The 20,994-nt window shown below is 40.3% G+C and overlaps 1 protein-coding gene and 1 long non-coding RNA gene across 4 annotated transcripts in view; one reads left to right on the top strand and one right to left on the bottom strand.

Moving 5' to 3' along the window:
* The window catches only part of skia (v-ski avian sarcoma viral oncogene homolog a), a 64,990-nt gene that overhangs the window by 17,722 nt on the left and 26,274 nt on the right, over nucleotides 1-20,994 (bottom strand). The gene's annotated exons all lie outside the window — the stretch shown is intronic.
* LOC125806049 (uncharacterized) lies at nucleotides 8,718-9,690 on the top strand. Of its 2 annotated transcripts, none has more exons than XR_007441363.1 (4): nucleotides 8,718-8,794; nucleotides 8,902-8,980; nucleotides 9,409-9,508; nucleotides 9,617-9,690. It is a non-coding gene; the product is annotated as an uncharacterized LOC125806049 (long non-coding RNA). The 2 variants fall into 2 exon arrangements; XR_007441362.1 differs by having other exon boundaries at nucleotides 9,409-9,544.

The following is a 20,994-nucleotide window of genomic DNA, read 5'->3' as shown; positions in this document are numbered from 1 at the left end:
TCTAATAAAGTGGCTATAGAGTGTGTGGTGTGATACTGTGTGTTACAATGTATTGTGTTAATATTTCAGTTCTGGTTTAGTTCAGTTTCAGTCTGAATGTTGGTGGAAGCAGACTAAACATCACTCACACACACACACAAACTATCTATCAATACTGCTGGTCTGGAAGACAATGAGTGAGTAACTGAGTGTATGCGCCTGACTGACGTACATTTAAGTTTGTGTGTCTTTGAGTGTGTGGATGTGTGTGTGTGTGTGTGTGTGTGTGTGTGTCTTTGAGTGTGTGGATGTGTGTGTGTGTGAGAGAGAGAGAGAGAGATAGAGAGAGAGGGAGAAAACGAGAGACTAATCAATACATTGTCTCGCTCAGTCTGCCTGCAGTCTATAGGTGATCAATCAGGAGCTTGTTCATTAGCTCTGAAGCCAGCAAGTGAGTGACAGAGGTTAGGTAAAGGACCTGAAAGAAACCAGCTCACAGAGTCAGGACAAGTCTTGACAGAGATCAGGGTGTTTTTGTTTTTATTCTAAAATGAAAACTAAGCAGGGCCACCAACAACCAACCAAATCGAACAAGGAGGTGTGGCTAAGAACACTCAACCAATCAAGACAAGGAGATAGTTGTAGTTGTTTTAGGGTGGGGCTTTACAGGGAACACTGAAACAAGGGGCTGTATTTGCTTTTAAACATGCCAGTGAAGAGAACAATAGAGGGCGGGGCTACAGTTGTTTGGAGGCGGGGCATTATATGGAGCACTCAAGAAAAGGGCTGTCATTTTTTTATATAAACTTGGCATTGCAGAGAATATTAGGGGAGGAGCTATAGTTGGTTATGGGCGGGGTTTTGGAGCGAATACTTAAAGTAGAGGCTGTAGTTGGTTAGGGGTGGGGCTTTAGAGAAAATCCTTAAAGTAAAGACTATAGTTGTTTGGGGGTGTGCCTTTAGAGAGAATACTTAAACTAGAGGCTGTAGTTGTTTAGGGGTGTGGCTTTAGAGAGAACATTTAAAATAGAGCCTGTAGTATAGACTGTAGTTTTTTATGGGTGGGGCTTTAGTTGTTTTAGGGTGGGGCTTTAGAGAGAATACCTAAAGTAGAGGCTGTAGTTGTTTTTGGGGTGTGGCTTTAGAGAGAACATTTAAAGTAGAGGCTGTAGTTGTTTGGGGGTGTGGCTTTAGAGAGAGGCATTTGAAATAGAGCCTGTGGTTAACTAGAGCTGGTGCTATATAGAGAAAACTTAAAGTATAGACTGTAGTTTTTTTATGGGTGGGGCTTTAGTTGTTTTAGGGTGGGGCTTTAGAGAGAATACTTAAAGTAGAGGCTGTAGTTAACTGGGGTCGGTGCTATATAGAGAAAACTTACAGTATAGACTGTAGTTGTTTATGGGTGGGGCTTTAGTTGTTTGGGGGTGTGGCTTTAGAGAGAGGCATTTGAAATAGAGCCTGTGGTTAAATTGAGCCGGTGCTATATAGAGAAAACTTAAAGTATAGACTGTAGTTTTTTATGGGTGGGGCTTTAGTTGTTTTAGGGTGGGGCTTTAGAGAGAACATTTAAAGTAGAGGCTGTAGTTGTTTTTGGGGTGTGGCTTTAGAGAGAACATTTAAAGTAGAGGCTGTAGTTGTTTGGGGGTGTGGCTTTAGAGAGAACTACAGTATAGACTGTAGTTGTTTATGGGTGGGGCTTTAGTTGTTTTGGGGTGTGGCTTTAGAGAGAATACTTAAAGTAGAAGCTGTAGTTGTTTAGGGGTGGGGCTTTAGAAAGAACATTTAAAGTAGAGCCTGTAGTTAACTGGGGTCGGTGCTATATAGAGAAAACTTACAGTATAGACTGTAGTTGTTTATGGGTGGGGCTTTAGTTGTTTTGGGGTGGGGCTTTAGAGAGAATACTGAAAGTAGAGGTTGTAGTTGTTTATTTGTGGGGCTTTCGAGAGAACTTTTAAAGCATATGTTGTAGTTTCTTGCAAAAGGGGCATTGCAGGGAATATTAAAAAAGGGCGCTGTAGTTGCTTGGGGGCGGGGCTTTGCAGAGAATGCTACAGAGAGGGGCTGAAGTTGCTGTCTCATCTTTTAATCTCTGATTTGCCGCTCAGACAGACAGACAGATCTGAGGCCAGACGATAATCTGCTCAGATTAAGAGTTAGTCCCACCCAAACACACACAGAACACATACACACACTCTCTCTCATACACACACACACACACACACACACACACACAGAGTTTCACTGCAGACCATAATTCCAGCTTTCAGAGCACCCGTGGGAACAGAGCAAACCCTGCTACTGCTTTAAATTATGCAAATCAGAGGGGGAGAGAGAGAGAGACAGGGTGAGAGGGTGAGCGAGAGAGTAAAAAAAAAGAGAGAGAGAAAGAGAGTAGAAGAGAGAGCAAGGAGGGCGTTGTGGATGGAGGGATTTCTCGTTAGACGGGTTGACGGGGTGGAAAGGCGGGACGGTCTGATGGTGTTTCCCACAGAACTGCACACCAGAGCACTGCAATGTAGGTCACACACACACACACACACACACACTTTTTCTCCCTGATCAGCTTAGCAGCCCTGGAATCCCACGTGACCCCCCAACCCAGTGTTGGCCCTCATATACACACTCACACACACACACACACACATACACACAAACACACAAACACACACACACACACAGCCTAGCTGGAAGTGCTTCATGTGACAGCATCCCAGAGTGGGAGGAGTCTGTCTACTGAAAAGAGGCTTGGAATGAGGCCAGAGAGAGAGAGATAGAGGTAAGGTGTGACTCTGTGAAAAAATCTGATGCCAGCTTTGCATTTCTGCTGCATTTGGGACGGAGCCAAATGGCTACTGCTTGTTCTATCAGTACGCTCCAGGCCCCACCCACTCGCCACTCCAGGTATCCTCCCACTGCTACAGCTGCTCAATTGGACAAAACTCTCATTTAACTCTACTGAGAAACCGTAGCTCCTCCTGCCTTAGTGTATATTACAATACCTACATTTAAACACACACACACACACACACACAAATACACACACTGCAGAGTAAATTCCGAGTAAACAGAAGCATTTCTTACCTGCTGATGAAGTAAAGAAGTCCGGAGGATCAACATGAAATAAGAGAGAGAGAAAGAAAGAGAGAGAGAAAAACAGTATTAGTTACACAGCAGCTCTCTCTTTTTATTACAGCAATACTTCAGTAAAAACAAAAATAAAAAAAGCCAAGTAATGGAAGTTTATACCTCACCAGTTAGCACTGGAGCTACAAAGCTAATGTAACTAACAACTAATGGATGCCTGCCTATATACTTCTACAATTAGCACTGGAGCTACGAGGCTAACTTAGCTAACAACTAATGGATGCCTGCCTATACACTTCAACAGTTAGCACTGAAGCTACGAGGCTAACGTAACTAACAACTAATAGATGCCTGCCTAAACACTTTAACAATTAGCACTGGAGCTAAGAGGCTAACGTAGCTAACAACTAATGGATGCCAGCCTATACACTTTAATAATTAGCACTGGAGCTACGAGTCTAATATAACCAATAACTAATGGATCCCTGCCAATACACTTTAACAATTAGCACTGGAGCTACGAGGCTAACGTAGCTAACAACTAATGGATGCCTGCCTATACACTTCAACAATTAGCACTGGAGCTACGAGGCTAAAGTAGCTAACAACTAATAGATGCCTGCCTATACACTTCAACAATTAGCACTGGAGCTACGAGGCTAACATAACTAACAACTAATGGATGCCTGCCTATATACTTCAACAATAAGCACTAGAGCTACGAGGCTAACGTAGCTAACAACTAATGGATGCCTGCTAATACACTTCAACAATTAGCACTGGAGCTACGAGGCTAACGTAACTAACAACTAATGGATGCCTGCCTATCCACTTCAACAATTAGCACTAGAGCTCTGAAGCAAATCTTGCTAACAAGTAATGGAAGCTTACTTCTACAAACTACATTAGCTCCAGGGCTAACTTTTAGAGTAAACATGGTAGCTTAGCTAAATAAGAACTAATTACTAATCACATTTTCTGAAAGTGTCTACATTAACAGAAAGGGAGGAAACTGAGGGAGAAAAATGTTTTGCAAAATGGCACACAAACACACACACACACACACACACACACTCCTGACATGCAGTAATCTCAGAAACATTTGCAGAACTAAAGAAGGGAAAGAAAAACAAAAATATCGTTTTGAAATACAGAGGGATGACCTGTGTGTGTGTGTGTGTGTGTGTGTGTATGTGTTTTTTATGTGTGTGTGTGTGTGTGTGTGTGTGTGTATGTGTTTTTTATGTGTGTGTGTGTGTGTGTGTGTGTGAGTGTTGGGACAGGAGGCTATCAGGCTGTAAAAAGGCCTGTAAACCTCCGGGTGAAGTTGGGGTCACCCTGTGTGAGTGTGTGTGAGGGTTCATCAGAAGGTGAGGAGCCATTCCTGAGCCGTAAACAGTCTGAAGTTTACAGCCACCCAAATCAAGGGCTCCATAAAGTCCAGCCATGGTCAGCTGGTCACTCTCAGGTCACAAAGAGTTCACCAACCCAGCGCACTAAAGCTGACCTGGCCTGAGTTTCCCAAAAACCACCCAGCAAAAACTGGTCCAGCGAGCATCATACCCAACACTATCTCTGCTCCGGTTAGCGCTAAGCTACATTTTAACCATTACACACTAACTCAATTACTGATCAGTTACTGATACATTCCCACTGACCCTAGCTCTACCACCTCTTACACCTGTTTCTAATAAAGTGGCCAGTAAGAGAAAGCACAAGGTACTGTGGGTGTTTCTAATAAAGTGGCCAGTGAATAAAAGCAGCAGGTACAGTATTTTTTTTTTAATAAAGTGGCCAGTGAGTTTAAGCACAAGGTCCAGTAGGTGTTTCTAATAAAGTGGCCAGTAAGTTTAGGCACAAGGTCCAGTATTTTGTTTTTTTCAAATAAAGTGGTCAGTGAGTTTAAGCACAAGGTAGTAGGGTGTTTCCACCCTCAGACAGAGGAAGTGTGGGAGAAACATGGCTGAGTGAAGGAAAAAAGGAGGAGGGAGAGAGGGAGACGAACGACAGGATGTTGTGGTTTGAGAGAGAAAAAAACAAAGAAAGGAAAGAGTGAAAAAAAGGAGCTGCAAGGTTTTCTCCCAGCAGTGGATTAATTGCAGAAACCAGAGCGAGAGAGAGAGAGAGAAATAAAAAGATACAGAGAGAGAGAGAGAGAGAGAGAGAGAGAGAAAGAAAAAGAAAAAAACTCAGCATTAATTCTGATTCTTAACACTGATTCACTGAGCACTGATTCTTAAAAGTGATTGTAATTAAAGTCTAATTCTGATTATTGATTTTTGAGAGCCGATTCAAAATGCTGATTCTGAGTACTGATTCTGATTGCTGATGTTGATTGTTAGCACTGATTTACACTGAAAAAAATAACGCGTAAAATCTACTTTAAAAATGTTTCGCAACTTTCTGCATTTGCTTTTTTCAAGTAAATTTGATTTCAGATAAATTTAAGTAACTCAAACTCAGTTTTAAGACTTAAATGTTACATAGAGTAAATAAGTGAACTGAACTTCAGTCAATCCTTTCTTTTAGTAAACTTTACTTAATTTCTGCATACAACACATGGATGACACTAAAAAGGATGTATTACCTGCCATCCATGTGTTGAGTCAGCGTAATCTGTGTGTTTTAACTAAAAATGTTTAAATTTCTGGAATTATAATATATTATGTATCATAAAATTATTTGAGTAAAATTGTATAAATTAAGTAATTGTAATTAGGTAATATTGTATGCAGAAATTAAGCAAAGGTTCCTTAAAGAAAGGATTGAAACCTGGTTCCTTAAATTTATCTGAAATTAAATTTACTTTAAAAAAAAGCAAATGCAGAAAGTTGCTAACCTTTTTTTTAAGTAAATTTTACTCATATATTTTTTTTTCAGTGTAGATCATAGATTGATTGAGCATTGATTCAGATTATTAGTGGTGATTCAGATTTTTAGCACTGATTCTGAGAACTGAATCTGAATTTGTGTCTTGAGCCTTTTAAACCCTTTACTCTGGTTTTTAAAGCTGGAAGAAAACAAAACATCTGCCACTTTCTAAATCCTTATGAAATTCACTGTAAATCTCTAAAAATAAATGTTTTCTGTATATTTTAGTCTTAACAGGAATATAATTGTTGCGAAATGTGTTTGTGTGTGTGAGAGAGAGAGAAAGAGAGAGAGAGAGAGAGACAGACAACTACTGCCGAAAGACTGCGTTTCCTAACTGGTTTTCAAAATGAGGCAACAACCGCCTCCACTGACCTTACAGTCACCTCACACACACACACACACACACACTCTCTTACATACACACAAACACACCTTCACACACATACACGCACTCTCTCTCTTTCTAAACCCAGGATATTACTGTCATACTTATACCGCAAGTGTTCTGTATTAGGATCTTTCACACCCACAGTCCGTTCGCAGAATGTCGAGGAGTCTTTGTGTTCACATTTGCAGATAAAAAGAACCTGATATTCTTCTGGAATCTGGAATGTCTGGCAGTTCATTACTCCACACTCTCTCTATCTAAATCCATTCCTGCAGTGTTTTTCCTAAACATTTCTCAGCTGAATTGAAGCACTGAAGAAAGATTATATATCTGCTGGCTGTGATTTAGAACGTCACTGTATTTCTGCTGAAGGACCACCTTCTGTTCAGACAAAATATAGCCACTGATCTCCCGGGGACTGTCCTGGCTCTGCTGCAGAGAAACTGCTGGATCCACTTTAACTGGGATTTCCAGTCCGGCCTGCGTTCACACTGGATTTTAAACAGGATTAAGAACCAAATTACTGTTTAAAGCGTCGCGGAACAGAGACGGAGTGGGAGGGGTGGAGACTTAAATCTCTGTCTGACTGTTTGTGGGAAACAAGAAGTGAGACACAGGTGTATGGAGTTTCTATATGTCTGTGTGTGTGTGTGTGTGTGTGTGTGTTAGAGTGTTACTCCATAAAGTGGAACCATGCCCACACACAGTTAAGTTCTCTGTAGGGCTGGGCACCGTTTATCATTTTTCAATACTGGTACCTTTCGTTTCCCAAACTGTATTTTTTTTGTACCTTTTTATAAAATCTAACATTTTCTAATTCAAAAAATACAAAAAGCGATAATTATTCTAACAAAACGTATTGGTAACACTTTCTATGAATGTCATCTTTATTAGACGCTATAACCACATTCATAACATATTATAATGCATTCATAAGGCATTATAAACATGGCTATAAATGTTTACAAAAATGCATAACCCATTATAGCCATGTTTGTTCAGCATTATGACCTGTTATCATAATACATTATAAGTTGTGCTTATAATATATATATATATATATATATATATATATATATATGTTAAAACAGTATATCTCTATCATTAATAATTTAGTCCTACAGTGAAAGTCTGTCACTTTACTTAGAGCGCACAAAGACCTGTTATAACACATTATTTCTCGCTGTTAGTTTTAGGTGCTCTGCCTCAAAACAGTTCTCAACTAAAACACCAGGAATATAATTAAACAATATAGAAGTGAATTCTGGGATTTCCCCACACGCCCCAGTCATCAAATATACTTCGGGTTGAATCTGGAAAATTATCTGTACCGCTGATGGGAAACTGGTAGATTGAATCCAGCCGCAAAAACACACCAGCAGCTCTATTTATCATCCCTGGTTCTTACAGACTGACAGACAGCGAGTTCTAACTCATCTCATACAGAGACAGACGCTCCAGGCTAAACCCCAAGACAGTGACTGTGTGTGTGTGTGTGTGTGTGTGTGTGCGGTGCTGTGTTTCCACACCTTCCACATCCTGCTACAGTCTTGGATCAGATTTCATCTTTTCCGACATCGTATTCCCCTTCTCTCTCTCTCTCCCTCTCTCTCTCTCTCTTTCTCTCTTTTTCTCCCTCTCTCCCTCTTTCTCTCCCCCTCTCTTTCTCTTTCTCTCTCTGGCAGCGTGAGTGTTTTTCTCCATAGAAACCGACATAACAGTCCAACACAGCCAAATGCGCACATACACACACACACACACACACACTCTCCCTCTCTCTTATTCCCCCTGTCTCCATCCTCCTGTCTGTCTGTAATTCTTTCCTTCCCTATTTCTTTTATCCATCTCTCTCTCTCTCTCTTTCTCTGTGCGTCAGCGTCTCTCTCTCAGTGGAGTTGTTAATAGTTGTGAGGTGAGATCAGTGTAGAAATAACAGAACGGCGTAAAAGACGAGTGTAAAATCCAGCAGTGTGGTCACACACACACACACATTTAAATGTAATTTTACAGTCCATTCATGCAGTAAAAGTAAAATATATGTGTGTCTCTTTGTGTGTGTGTGTGTGTGTGTGTGTGTGTCAGTGACGTAACTCCCCAAAATCCTGCAGAACTGTTCTAGTTACATAAGGCCACAGATGGAGTGAATGACCAATTCAGAGAAAGAGAGAGAGAGAGAGAGAGAGAGAGAGAGAGACATCACAGAAGAAATATCTAATTAGCAATCTGTGAGACTGAATACAAAGTACCTAAATCACGTAATCTAGTAGATTGGAAACAAAGTATCTGGCAAGTAATCAGGTAGACTGGAAGCAAAGTATCTAAAAACGTAATCAGGTAGATTGGGAGCAAAGTATCTAAAAAAGTAATCTGGTAGACTGGGAGCAAAGTATCTAAAAAGTAATCTGGTAGACTGGGAGCAAAGTATCTAAAAAAGTAATCAGGTAGACTGGGAGCAAAGTATCTAAAAAAGTAATCTGGTAGACTGGGAGCAAAGTATATAAAAAGTAATCTGGTAGACTGGGAGCAAAGTATATAAAAAAGTAATCTGGTAGACTGGGAGCAAAGTATCTAAAAAGTAATCTGGTAGACTGGGAGCAAAGTATCTAAAAAAGTAATCTGGTAGACTGGGAGCAAAGTATCTAAAAAAGTAATCTGGTAGACTGGGTGCAAAGTATCTAAAAAAGTAATCTGGTAGACTAAGAGCAAAGTATCTAAAAAAGTAAACAGGTAGACTGGGAGCAAAGTATATAAAAAGTAATCTGGTAGACTGGGAGCAAAGTATATAAAAAGTAATCTGGTAGACTGGGAGCAAAGTATCTAAAAAGTAATCAGGTAGACTGGGAGCAAAGTATATAAAAAAGTAAACAGGTAGACTGGGAGCAAAGTATATAAAAAAAGTAATCTGGTAGACTGGGAGCAAAGTATCTAAAAAGTAATCAGGTAGACTGGGAGCAAAGTATATAAAAAAGTTATTTGGTAGACTGGGAGCAAAGTATCTAAAAAAGTAATCTGGTAGACTGGGAGCAAAGTATCTAAAAAAGTAATCAGGTAGACTGGGAGCAAAGTATCTAAAAAGTAATCAGGTAGACTGGGAGCAAAGTATATAAAAAAGTAATCTGGTAGACTGGGAGCAAAGTATCTAAAAAAGTAATCAGGTAGACTGGGAGCAAAGTATCTAAAAAAGTAATCAGGTAGACTGGGAGCAAAGTATCTAAAAAAGTAATCAGGTAGACTGGGAGCAAAGTATCTAAAAAAGTAATCAGGTAGACTGGAAGCAAAGTATCTAAAAAGTAATAAAGTAATCAGGTAAACTAGGTACAAATTATTTGATTATTAATGTGGTAGATTGGATTGATTGGATTTTGGAGATTTTAGTGTGAACTGCCGACTGGATGCAGCAGACTGGGAATGCATAAGAGAGAGATTTACATAACTATGAGAGAGAGAGAGAGAGAGAGAGAGAGAGAGAGAGAGAGAGAGGAAGTTGGAAAGTACGAAGGGGAAAGCGAGGGAATTGGGATGTACCCTCTTGAATTGGCAAATAACATCTTTTTCCACCAACACACACACACACACAAAGAGCTAGTTAAAGTCATGCACATCTCAGACAGCTAGACTCGGCTGTTTAAGCCTGGGTTCCTCTCGGCTCCTCTGGGGGACGCTGACGTCAGTTGATCTATTTTGGCCAGCTGCCCAGTTCACACACACCTGACCACTCAGGTAACTAGAGAATAACACACACTACTGTAGCTCAGCTCAGAGAACACAGACATTTTTTCCTTAATCTAGAAGGCCAATAAGCCCCTACTTTCCCTATAACGAAAAAGTTCCCAACACTAGAAAAGTGAAGACTAGTACATGCTTCAGAAGCATGAACACATGTAAAAGTCAGACTCCGCCTCTTTTCATATTTTTTAAACTTTTGCGTCAAGTCAAGATCTTGTCTAAATCTCTGTGTGCGTTTTTATGCATACTTTACTTTGTGTGTCAGTGCCTTAGCATCGCTCTGCAGTTTAAACTGCAAATGCAAGAATAAGTGGGCAGAAACTTAGCAGGGAAACTCAGAGACGACACAGAGCTCTCCTTAGACACTGGAATACACTTCAGAACGCAAGTGTGTGACTAAAAACTAAAGAGTAATAAAGCAGTTAACGATTCACAGAAAGTTACTTTGAAAGAAACTTTGAAGGAATGTTTATTTTTGAGTGTTTTCTACAATGGATTACATTTACATTTATGGAATTTAGCTGACACTCTTACAAGGTTATTCTTATTACAACGTTTTCAGACCTCAAATGATGCAAAGTTCATGTTCATAAAGTTTTAAGAGTTCAAAAATCTATATTTGTAGAATAACACTGTTTTTAATCAAAGTTTTCATGTTCTCCTCCACCAGTCTTACACACTGCTTTTGAATAACTTTATGCTGTTCACTTCTGGAGAAAAATTCAAGCAGTTCAGTTTGGTTTAAAGGCTTGTGATCATCCATCTTCCTCTTGATTATATTCCAGAGGTTTGTAATTTGGTAAAATCAAAGAAAACTCTTTTTTTTTGTGGTCTCTTATTTTTTTCAAGATCTGTATATGGTTTATGCTGATGTTTTGGGGCATTCTTGACTTATTAAGTTGAGAAGACGATAATCTGTGATCTTTGTGGGCAATGCAGAGCCTAGTGCTGATTGGGTTAAAGTACCGGCAATGTACTGTTTTTAATGAAGAAGTATTGAGATACTTTTCTAGTATCAGTAAACCGTGCAACACTAATTTAAGTTAAGTTATTTCTGCGGAGGTGTGTAGGCGTAGGGTATATGGCTGCACATAGGCTACTGCTTAGCTTCAACGCAGATGTATAAACCAGCCTTTAGTCTGTTGGACCACCCTGAGCCACAGAACACACACTTCTGATTGAACTCCCACACAACAGCTCTGCTATTCCTCCCAAAATATATCAAGTTTCCAGATGATTTCTTCTTGAAAAATACTGAGATTGGATTTATCTTACAGCTCTAAAAGGTACAGAGCTGAACCACTTGGATTTCATCTGATCTGATCTGATCTCAAACACATGAGTTTGTACCAGGCTGGATTTTTTTTTTATGTAGTAGCATCAGTTGGTTGGACCTGATCAGATCTTAGATCATCAACTCAAGGGCTAGCTTTGAATCTTAGCTTTGAAAAAAAAAAAAAAAAAAAAGCTGTAGCGTCTCCAATCGTCTCACATCGACTGTGCTCTAGTGTTTGTTGTTGTTGTGTATGTGTTTGTGTGTGTGTGTGTGTGTGTGTTTGTGTGTGTGTGTCTGTGTGAGAGGTGGCTGCAGATGTAGCCTGGAGCTGCAGCTGGTTGTGTTTCTGTGCTGAGATTAGCACCAGCTTTCAGCCCCAAACACAGAGAGCATTCTTTACAGCGAGTGTGTGAGCGGCTACATCTGCTCGCCAGCAGCAGACCTCATTCAAAATGTACACACACATACATACACACACACACACACACACATATACACACACAGACACACACATCCGGGGCCTGTTCTAAGCGAGAACGTGTGCCAAAATAAACTCCAGATTCAAAAGCATTTCAGTCCTAACAGCACACACTCAGCAGAGCACAGCAGCGCAGTTACAACACGTCTCTATATGCAAATACATATGAATCACTCTTATATAAAAGCAGGACGTGCGTCTCCGAGACGGGGTTTCTTCAACTGATTGAAATGTACACGAACATGAGAGAGAATGATAAACATTTTGAAAGGAAAATTACTAAAAGACTAAAATTACTAAAGAACAGTTTCTCTCCCAGAGAAATGTGAGCTCAATAAGGAGGTAAAATATTTAAAACATGCTAAAAGCTAAGCTAAGACTACTCTGCTACTCTCCTCAAACTGCAGCCTAATCCTAGCAAAGTCTTCCTGGACTAAACAGGGCCTCATGTAAATATAATATGTATCTGCTAGTGCTGTCGATTGATTAAAAACAATCAAAATTTGCTGGGATTCATCAAAATTTAGCACACATTTCCTTCTTAACACTGAAACTTTAAATAATAGATATATTTTTGTTATGTTAAAATATGCTTCAAGTACTGAATCTTTTTAACTCTGCACACACCGACTCTCCTATATGAACTATGACCCCAGGCTCTGTAAAAAAAAAAAGAAGAGTGAATTACTGCAGTAAAATGGGGCCAAACTCTGTAAAATGATTCATTTGCGTAAAAAAAAAATAAAAAAATGGATCAACTCTTCCTGTTCATGGCAAGAAGACAGTGGCTGAACTCAATTAGTCACTGGTAAGAGCATAAAGCATTAGGGCTGCATGATTAATAGTAGTTTTATCGTTATTGTGATTATTATGATTTGTAATGATTTTTAATGCATTGAAAGAGCTGCAAAAACAGCTTGTATAGGAGCAAACTCAAACTGTATTACCTGCATGCAGCCAAAGAGGGAGCTCTTCAAGCTGCAGACTGTGCTAATATGGCATAATGAGAGTGAGGTAGATTGAGACATAGTGAGGCAAAGTGAAGCAGAGTGAGGCAGTCTGAGCTGGAGTAAGTTAAAGTGAGGCAAATGAAGTTTGACCATTGTACAGAGTGAGGTAGACCAAGGCAGAGTGAGGCAAAGCAAGGCAGGACGAGGTAGAGTGAGGTAGAGTTGGACAGAGCAAGGTAGAGTGAGGCAGAGTGTGGTACAGAGAGGTAAAGTGAGGCAGAGCAAGATAGAGTGAGGCAGAGCAAAGTACAGTGAGGTACTGTGCTGGAGTGAGGTAAAGTGAGGTAGATGAAGTCAGACCATTATGAGTGAGGCAAAGCCAGGCAGAGAAAGGTAGAGTGAGGAAGAGTGAGGTAGATTATAGTAAAGTGAGGCGGAGCGTGGTAGATTGAGATATAAAGAGGCAGAGTGAGGTAGCGTGTAGTAGCGCGAGGAAGAGTTAGGTAGAGTAGGACAGAGCGAGGTAGAATGAGGCAGAGTGTGGTACAAAGACGTAGAGTGAGGTAGAGTGAAACAAAGCAAAGTACAGTGAAGTAGTCTGTGCTGGAATGAAGTGAAGTGAGGTAGATAAAGTCAGACCGTGGTACGAAGCGAAGTAGACCAAGGCAGAGTTAGGCAATTGAAGTAGAGCAAGGTAGAACCAGACATAGTAGAAGTAGAGTGATGTAGGGTGAGGTAGAGGTCCACAGTGAATGCACACACCAAACTACTTCCAACTTCCTTTATAGATTCTGAATATTTTGGCGCCATGAGTGGAAGCTCACTACCTCTCCTGATATTACTATAGAAATCACACTTGTTTAGTGCTAATACCAGTTCCCATCTGTTCTTTTGATTGTGAAGTGATTTGTGACGGAACCACGGTTCTCTAGTTTGGTGTGAACCTGAGCACAAGTGAGGTGTTCACACTTGTCCAAACAAACCTAACTAAAAAAACAACCCAGTCAGAACCTCATTAATGACAGATGATCTAGGATAGAGTTAACACTACCTGCTCTCAGCACACACACACACACACTCTCTCTCTGCACACACACACACTCTCTCTCTCTCTCTCTCTCTCTGTCTCTCCACACACTCTCTCTCTCTCCACACACTCTATCTCTCTCTCTCCACACACACTGCATCTCCTGTCTTTTTTTATTTGCACTCTACAGAGACAGGAGGGCTCTCTCTCTCTCTCTCTCTCTCTCGCTCACACTCTCTCTGTTCTATTTGCAAAGCAAGGTCACTAAAAAGGGTCATGGAGTCACGCCAACTCTCTCTCTCTCTCTCTCTCTCTCTCTCTCTCTCTCTCGCTGTGTGTGTGTGTGTGTGTGTGTGTGTGAGTGTGTGTCTAATAACTTCCAGCAGTCTAGCCAGCGGGCTGGAGACTCAGACAGCAATCTATCTTCCCCTCCCTCTTCTCTTCCTCTCTCTCTCTCATCTCTCTCTCTCTCCCTCTCTTTTCTCTCTTTTTCTTTTACTCTCTCGCCCTCTCTCTTTTTTTTCTCCTTTCTGTCTTTCTTTCTTCTCTCCCTCTTTCTCTCTCTCTCTCACTCACTAGTGCAGTAGAGGAAGCTATTAAAGTTTAATGAGAGCTGAGTGATACAGAAACCTTCAAGGGTGTGTCTAACCTCACACACTCACACACACACACACACACACACACACACACTCACACACACACATGCACGCATATAGGCATGCTCCCATCACATGCACACACACAGACACACACACAGTCAGCTCTTTTCTCGAGTCTTCCTTCCTTTCTGTAACTGCAAACCACAGAGCAGTGAGAGACACACACTCCTCACACCACACACTCCTCACACACTGCTGTCTGCACGGGGCGGTGCACTGCATTCTGCAGTGGGTAGTGTGTCCAGAGTAGTGTAGTTGTAGAGGTTAAGCTTGTAGGTTATAGACTGTTATGTGTAGGGTAGAGTATGTAGGTTATAAGGCGTAGTATATAGGCTGTAGGGAATAGTATGTAGGTTATAAGATACAGTGTGTGGGTTATAAAGTGTAGTATGTGGGTTATAAGGTGTAGTATGTGGGTTATAAGATGTAGTATGTAGGCTGTAGGGTACAGTATGTGGGTTATAAGGTGTAGTATGTAGGGTACAGTGTGCAGGTCATAAGGTGTAGTATGTAGGATGCAGGGCACAGTGTGTAGGATATAAGGTGTAGTATGTAGGTTATAAGGCATAGTATGTAGGCAATAAGGTGTAGTATGTAGGTTATAAGGTGTAGTATGTAGGATGTAGGGTACAGTATGTGGGTTATAAGGTGTAGTATGTAGAATGTAGGGTACAGTAAACAGGTCATAAGGTGTAGTATGTAGGATGTAGGGTACAGTGTGTAGGATATAAGGTGTAGTATGTAGGTTATAAGGCATAGTATGTAGGTTATAAGGTGTAGTATGTAGGCTGTAGCGCACAGTATGTAGGTTATAAGGTATATTTTGTAGGCTGCAGGGTACAATGTGAAGTATATATAAAACGTACTATGTAGGCTGTAGGGTACAGTATGTAGGTTACAAGGTGTAATGTGTAGGTTATAAGGTACAGTGTGTATGTTATAAGGTGTACTACGTAGGTTATAAAGTACAGTCTGCAAGTTATAATATGTAGTATGTAGGCTGTAGGGTGCAGTATGTAGGTTATAAGGTGTAATGTGTAGGTTATAAGGTTCAGTGTGTATTTTATAAGGCGTAGTATGTAGGTAATAAGGTGTAGTATGTAGGCTATAAGGCGTAGTATGTAGGTTATAAGGTGTAGTATGTAGGCTGTAGTGTACAGTATGTAGTTTATGCTCTGTACTGTTTTTGCGAATAAACACAATGCATTCGCCAAACCAAGAAGCTGTGTGTGTGTGTGTGTATGCGTGTGTGTGTGTGTGTGAGTGTGTGTGTGCAGGTGGTAAACCCAGCGAGCCACGACAGTCAGTGTGGTGTGTGTGCTGGTCTATTCTTCAACATCAAAGAGAGTGTGTGTATGTGTGTGTGTGCGTGTGTGTGTGTTCAGCGAAAGCCACTACCACAAAACCATCCGACCCAGTTCCTCCCTCACTATGGTTGCAACACACACACACACACGCACACACACATGCACATTTAAAAACACACACATGCACACAATCACAGTACACAGTCACAGTAGTTGCCCTTACCTGTCGATGTGAGGGTGATAGGGTGAACGGCACATGGGAAAAAAAAAGAGAAAAGAAATCAGTAAACACAGCAAAAGTGTGTGTGTGTGTGTGTGTGTGTGTGTGTGTGTGTGTGTGCAAAGGTTTATCTGTGCTGTGTCTGAGAGGCCCTGAACACTTCCTCTCTCACCCACTCACCAAAGAGTAAGAAATATACAAAGTACAAATAGTACATTTATACAATATGCAATAAATATATTTTCTATATACAATACAGCTCTGGAAAAAAAAATTAAGAGACCATTTCAGTTTCTGAATCAGTTTCTCTGATTTTGCTATTTATAGGTATATATTTGAGTAAAATGAACATTGTTGTTTTATTCTATAAACTACGGACAACCTTTCTCCCAAAAATATTGTAATTTAGAGCATTTATTTGCAGAAAATGAGAAATGGCTGAAATAATAAAAAAGGTGCAGAGCTTTTAGACATCAAATAATGCAAATAAAACGAGTTCATAAATATTCATAAAGTTTTAAGAGTTCAGAAATCAATATTTGGTGAAATAACCCTGGTATTTAATCACAGTTTTCATGCATCTTGGAATCTTTTTCTCCTCCACCAGTCTTACACACTGCTTTTGGATAAATTTATGCCTGCTCTCCTGGTGCAAAAATTCTAGCAAAAATTCAGTCTGGTTTGATGGCTTGTGGTCATCCATCTTCCTCTTGATTATTTTCCAGAGGATTTTAATTTGATAAAATTAAAGAAACTCATCATTTTTAAGTGGTCTCTTATTTTTTTTCCAGAGCTGTAGATACACACTATATAGTAACTGCATACACTGAACACTATGAATAAAAACGATATAGTAGTTATATAAAAACTGAACATTATAGACATACACTATGGAAATATACATTGTACAGTAGTTATACTATACAATAGTGTAGATATACATGTGACTTAACCACATAAAATCACTTAAAAAAACAGAGCAACCACCTAAAGTACCATAGCAACCCCCTAGCAACCTACAGTAACTACACAGAAATCAATGGCAACCCCTAGTCACCTACAATATTCATCCCATCAACCTATAGCAACCACCTAGCAATCCCTGAGCAACAAAGGAACAATCACCTAGTAACCCACATCAACCACTCTGAAACCTAGCATAGCATCCACCTAGCATCTCTGTTAAATAATGCCAACAATAATTCACGCTTATGGCTCACGCTCATCGTGCATCCTCAGCTCAGGCCCCTCCCCTCACCTCAGGACGAGTGTGTCTGGGATGTTCTATTCTGTTTATTCTGGTTCAGCAGTTTGACCCCCCGAAGCCTGAAGGTCAGCCGGCCTCACCACGACACTGCTGCCAGATGCTCCACATAAAGACTGACCTCTGACCCTCAACCCCGACCCTGACCACTTAAAGTTAAACCCTCCAGCTAACGGGACAGAGCGGAGACTTAATACACGCACACACACACACACACGCACGCAAGGTCAAACACACCCTACACACATAAACCAGCGGGACGTTTATGTCCGTGTGCTGGAAAAAAGCCATTTATATCCGCAGAGTTCTTTTTACTAAGGAACCGCAGCTTTTTTGATCACATACTCTACAGCTGTGCACTTGGTGAAACATCAAAGCATAAAAACACAAGAATACCTGAATAATAATAAAAGAAAGTTGGCTTTTTATTCAAGCAGAAATGTGAGAGCTAACAGTGAGTACAACACTTCTATATAGTGGGCGGAGTTTAAATGCAAACCTACATGAACCACTTCTGACACCAATTTTTACAGCTAAACTAATAATTAACAATCAATACTGTGTTACTAAAAAAAATCGATTCAGTACTGCAAAACAAAAATCATAGACTTGTTTAAAAGGTTCTCTGCCTGGTTGAAGTGTTCTTTATAGATGGTCCAACATTTTTTTCGGTAATATATAGATATATTTTCAATATTTTACTTGCACTTTTAAAGAGGGTTCCTTAAGTTTTCTTCTGTGATGGCTATGGTTCAATATGGAACAATGTATAGATGCTTAGCATGTTCTCTGATAGCAGTTCTTAATATTGGTAGAAATCATTTGTGCGCACTAAAATATGGTTGCAACTAGAGATGGGCGATTAATCGATTTTATCGATTAATTCGAACTTACAGTTAAGGACGATGTGTTTTTATGAAAATCGATTTTTTTCTAAGTTTTAATTTTCACCACCCTGCCCTGAGCTTAGCCCCGCCCCTCTCTCCCGCGCGAAGTTAGGCATTCTAGCGACTTCTAGCGACTTTTAGGAGATTTTAGTAGGGGAAAAAAATATATTTAAATCGAAAATCTGATTTTTTTTTTTTTTAATCGAAGTTTTTTTTTTTGGGTCATATTGCCCAGCTCTGGTTCCAACACTGTAAGTCAAAACTTACACTTTTTATCAGAAATATATAGACGTTATTTTTGTTTGAACTCAAAAATTACATATTTTTTTAGGGTGTTTAATAAAAGCTGTAGTTCTTTATAGAACCATTTAAGAACCATTTGGATCCTTGAAATGTTTTAATTTTTTTTTTCGCCAGGTTACAGGATTCTTCATATTAGTGGAAGATAATATATTTATGTATTTATATATAGATTTTTTTAACAACCCAAGAAATGGTTTCTTTATTGTAGTATTGGAAGTAAGTGTATGTGTGTGTATATGTGTGTGTGTGAGAGGGGGTGGGGCCTGGGAGGAGACTGGGTGTGGGAGGGGTTTACGGCCTGTACCACCGTAAAGTTTACAGTGGGGGGTCTGCAGTGCTATCTGCAGAACTGATCAGCGCAGACACACCGGTTTAACCGCAGCTAGGCCGGGGTTAACCCGAGGTCGACCTGTGGTCAAACCTGGGTCAGGTTGAAACACACAGAGTCATAATTAGACGTCCACCTAACACAACCCCCCCCCCCCCAACCTCAAAACAAACTACTGCTGCACTGAAACACACACACACACTAGGGGTGTCACGATTCTCTAAATCCTCGATTCGATTTCATTTTCGATTTGAGGGTCACGATTCGATTCGATTCTCGATTTTCTTGTTTTTTTTCTTGTTATTATTTTATGCCTCATAAAATTTAAATAATATATTTATTATTATTATTATTATTATTATTATTATTATTATAAATATTATTATTATTATTTATTAAGATATATATGGTAATGCCATCTAGTGACTTTTTTGGTAGCAACAGTGTGCACTATTAAAACAAGCAGTTTATCAGAGCTGTTTGTGGATGGCTGGTGAAACTGCTCATTACATGAAGCTGCAGTTCTTCATCAAACCACTAGTCGGAGCTGCAGCAGCACAAGCCCCGCTCTCTTCACTCAGTCACTACTTCAGTACAGCCCAGCCACGGGCTACAGAGCTCAGCCAGTCCGTTTTTACTGTTTCTGTAAACAAATAAAGGTTTTAACCCCACTAACCGGATAATACAGCTCACTACAGTTCATCTTTCAGCCCAAGCAGCTAACAGCAGCAGGTTAGAACAGCCGACACGGAGGCACTGCTCGGATTACATTATGAACAGGTCAGTTAGCGCGCTGCTAACCTCAGGATGTTTATAACTACGGAGTTTAGTGGACACACCACGGCTGCCAGTTAAGTCTTTTAAAGGCTACTGAAGACTATTAAAGGCTATTAGAGGTCATTGAAAGCATTATTGGGGGGCAGAAATCAGTACAGGCTGGTTAGATAAGTGATGTGGGTATTGTCTTATAAATATTTACACATAACTTATATCTCTCCTGAAAAGCTTTTATTTTAGTCAGAAACACGCTTGTGTTTACTTTATCTGAGAGAAAGATGTTTTTTTAATTCAATGGAAAGCAACAGGTGTAGTCAATTATAAGTTTAAGATTTTTAATCCACCTCACTGTGATCTATAGTCAGTGTTCTCAAGTCACACTGACACACGCATTTCAGCGAGTTCACACGCTCTCACCTGCGCGCACCCACCCCTCCGTTAGATACAGATACAAAACCTGCGCGCCCAACCCCCGCCCCCCCTCCCCCGTTGGACAGATAAAAACAGTGATCACACTCCCGCCGACTGCGCTCATGCAGTGGCTATCTCTATTTAAATGAATAGGATGCGCTGTGTTGGTGCCGCGCCATTTGCGTAGCGCGCTGCGCTATTTGCGTAGCGCGCGCGGGAGGGATCGTCGATCCTCTTTTTGACTTCGATACTCGAGATCGTGACCTCATTTCGATTCGATTTCGATAAAATATCGAGATCGTGACACCCCTAACACACACACACAATGAAATTACCCAGTTAGTCATCAGTGTAGGTGTGTATAATTCTGTTGGATATCCTTATGTTGATACAAAACAAAAAAATTAACAAAATAAATTTATAAATACATTAGTTTAAGCTTTCCAGAAAAAGAAGTAGTTTGGTGTAAGCTTGCAACTCCACCTCACCTCTACCTCACTTTACCTTGCTCTACCTCACTCTGCTTAATGCTACCTAACTCTGCAGCACTGTACCTCACACTACCTCACTCTTCAACACTGTACCTCACTTTACATCAATGTAGCTCACTCTACCCCACTCTGCTTAACTCTGCTTAATGCTACCTAACTCTACAGCACTGTACCTCACTTTACATCAATGTAGCTCACTCTACCTCACTCTGCTTAACTCTGCTTAATGCTACCTAACTCTACAGCTCTGTACCACACACTACCTCACTCTTTAAAAATGTACCTCACTCTACATCAATGTAGCTCACTCTGCTTAATTCTACCTAACTCAACAACACTGTACCTCATACTACCTCACTCTTCAACACTGTAACTCACTCTACATCAATGAACCTCACTCTGCCTCACTCTGCTTAGTGCTACCTAACTCTACAGCACTGTACCTCACACTACCTCACTCTTTAACACTGTACCTCACTCTACATCAATGTAGCTCACTCTTCCTCACTCTACCTCACTCTGCTTAATGCTACCTAACTCTACAGCACTGTACCTCACAGTACCT

Source organism: Astyanax mexicanus, chromosome 12 (assembly GCF_023375975.1).
Source record: "Astyanax mexicanus isolate ESR-SI-001 chromosome 12, AstMex3_surface, whole genome shotgun sequence".
Classification (NCBI taxonomy): Eukaryota; Metazoa; Chordata; class Actinopteri; order Characiformes; family Acestrorhamphidae; genus Astyanax; species Astyanax mexicanus.
The sequence above is the reverse complement of the archived record's forward strand: the minus strand, read 5'-3'. Positions and strand labels throughout refer to the sequence as shown.